This window comes from Cryptomeria japonica, unplaced genomic scaffold (genome assembly GCF_030272615.1).
Source record: "Cryptomeria japonica unplaced genomic scaffold, Sugi_1.0 HiC_scaffold_963, whole genome shotgun sequence".
NCBI lineage: Eukaryota > Viridiplantae > Streptophyta > Pinopsida > Cupressales > Cupressaceae > Cryptomeria > Cryptomeria japonica.
In genome coordinates this window covers 13,324-16,470 of record NW_026729653.1, presented here as the reverse complement: position 1 = coordinate 16,470, position 3,147 = coordinate 13,324, and the positions used below count along the sequence as shown (strand labels likewise).

General features: G+C 38.7%; 1 pseudogene; it reads left to right on the top strand.

Annotated features, from left to right (window-relative positions):
* Window positions 1-219: 219 nt before the first annotated feature.
* Window positions 220-2,773, top strand: LOC131872998 (probable disease resistance protein At4g33300; annotated as a pseudogene).
* The last annotated feature ends 374 nt before the right edge of the window (window positions 2,774-3,147 follow it).

Sequence of the window (3,147 nt, the reverse complement as noted above, 5' to 3'; positions counted from 1 at the left end):
AGTTGGCAGAGAGTTTGTGAAATCTATATAACAATTTCGTTTGAGCAATTGAAAATGGATATCTTCAATTGCAAGGCGGTGTGCTCTAGAACTGGAAAGGGAGAGGCAAACCAATATTCTTTTCATAATACTTTGCCTGTGAAATCTATGTTTTATGTTGGGTTGGGGAAGTCCATAGGGGATTTGAAGGAGCTTTTGTTCCAGAGCGACGCCTCCATTGTTGGTGTGCATTGTATGGGCGGTGGTGGAAAAACGAGTTTGGCATTGGCTTTATGTGATGATCCCAATATCAAAGGTGACATTTTTAATCCATCATTTTTTTGATGATTTTCCCAGCTTAAGGATTTTTTTGTTCTTTTGCAGCTTACTAATAACACAATTGTTTTTGTGGACATCAGGTTGTTTCCGAAATATAGTTTTCATCACTGTTTCACAATCCCCAAATCTGAAGGGAATTTTAGAGACAATATGGGAGAAGCTCTTTAGGAGGAATGTACCTGAGTTTCAGAATGTGGAAGATGCACATATACAGCTTCAGCAGCGGCTTTTAAAGCAATCTAAGCCAACTCCGGTGGTGTTAGATGATGTTTGGTCCAGAGCTAATTTGGACAAATTACTATTTGAAGCTCCGGGGTGCAAAACCCTTGTCACAACTAGAAACGGTTCTATCGTCCCTAGAAACCCCTATACTCGGCTGTATCAATTGCCATTGTTGAACAAAGAGGATGCTCTCTCACTTTTCTGCTTGTCAGCATTTGGACAGACATCAATTCCAATTACGGCAGATGCAAATCTAGTAATAGAGGTATAGACTTTTCTTACCAAATGTGAATAAAACTACAGCTTCTTATCAAATCAAATAAAAATAATATAAGTGAAAGGAAATTATGAGGTTATTTGACGTTTTGCTTTGGTATATTGCAATTATTGGGTGTTCTCATTGTTCTGGTACTCAAAGTACTTTGAAGTTGAAAAAAGTACTTATCCACAAAAGTAATAGCTCAAATTGTACAATACAATTTCGTTGCTTTTTTATCTTACTGGCCTTCCCTGAACATTCATGAAAATATCGCTATTGTAAATGACAGGTACAAGCCGAATGCAAGGGTTTACCTCTTGCTCTTAAAGTGGTTGGAAGTTATTTGTACGGGGAACCTCATGTGGCCTGGGAGAATGCAAAGCAAAAACTTTCCCTGGGAGAATCAATATCCCCATATCACAGCGAAGGGCTTTTTAGACGCTTGGAGACCAGTATTGATTGCTTGGATGATGTTTGGAGAGAATGCTTTTTAGACTTGGGGTCATTTCCAGAGGGCAAGAAAATTTGTGCTGACGCACTGCTGGACATTTGGGTTTATGTTCGGAATATGGAGTGGCAGGATGCCCATATTATGTTACTGGAACTTGCAAGAAGAAATCTCCTGAATCTAATAAGCAATCAAGGGTAAATGTCTTTCCTTGCATATAAATTTCCTGTTTTCATTTTTTAGAACATTGAGCTGACTTGGTTTTTGCCATTATCAGAATCCAATCAACAATCTCGTACGGATGTGCCTCTGAGCTATTCTTTTTACAGCATGATGTGATGCGAGACTTAGCCTTGTATATGGGATGCCAGGGCAGTATAGTCCACAGAAAGAGGTTACTCATGCCCAGGAAGGAGCATCGCCTACCAGGGGAATGGGAGTTGCTTAGAGATAGACAGTTCAATGCTCATATTGTCTCTATTCACACAGGTTGGATATTCCGCCCAAATACTTATTTAGTGGCAAAATATGAAGGCTATGTGAACAATTAACAAATATTAAGATTTATTGTGTTTTCAACTTTTCGTCCTACTTCCTCATATATGTGATTGAAGCAAAATTCCTTTGATATCAAATTTTTTCATTAGCAAGTAGTTTGCTTGCCGCTGAAAGATGTTCTAATTCAATTGCATATATGATTTATCTGATGCAGGTTCTATGGCTGAGAATGACTGGTATGAGATGAATCTTCCGGAGACAGAGGCTCTAGTGTTATACTTTTCTGCAAGCGAATACTTTCTTCCTCCATTTCTGAAAACTATGAAAAAACTCAAAGTTTTAATATTATGTAATTTGAGCTCAGAGAAGGCCATAATAAAAGGTCTAGATGCCTTATCTTCACTCAGCTCAGAAGTGTTTCCTTGGAGAGGCTGGTTTTACCCACCATTCCCAAACAGAGCAGAGTTATGCAAAACTGGGACAAACTTTCTCTAAGCTTATGCGAAGGATTTGAAAAAATGCCCACATTCAACGAATCCAATCTGCATGAATTTAGCCTGGACCACTGCAGCGAGTTTGAGGAGTTGCCTCCTGCTCTTTGTCACATGCCCTGTGCTCATATATGGTCTGTTACCAACTGCCATCTGGTTGAGAAGCTGCCATATAATCTCGGAAATATGAGTTCTCTAAGGATGTTAAGATTATCAGCATTACCAGGCCTGAAAGAGCTTCCGACATCTATTGGAAAACTTGGGCACCTGGAATTTCTAGACATTTCACTGTGCGAGGGCTTGGAAAAACTTCCTGAGGAAATAGATGAGCTCAAGAAATTGAGAGACTTTGACATGAGAGAGTGTTATCATTTGAGGAGGTTGCCAGAAAGTGTTTGTGGATTAAGCTCCCTCAAACATGTTATCTGCAATGAGAATATTGGGGGAAAGTGGTTGCGAGCTAAAGCCTCTTCTATCCCTGACCTGAGAGTGGAAATTGTGGAAGCACAGTTCACTTTTCTGACCCTAACTTTTTAGTATATTGAGTTATTTGTAGTCTGTAACTAAGCCATACGATCATTATTATTTGTCTAGTTTATTAGGTGTTTCTAGTTGTTGGATTTTCATGTGCACATGGACAATTGATGGAGTCTAGTAGAGGGCTTTTTTGGAGAAGTACAATTCACTTTCTTTTTTGGAGAAGTGCAATTCACTTTGGATTGGCTTGAAGATTGAAATTTTCCTGAATCTCTACTCCATATAATATGGCTAAGTACCATATGGATTAAACATAAGTGTTTTATTCTATGATCGCTATATCTCTAGTGTAATTATTTTAAAGCAAAGAGCGAATCCGTGGAGTTTCCTGATAAAGCAAGTTTAGGTGAAACTTTTTGCAATCCAGAAGGCAA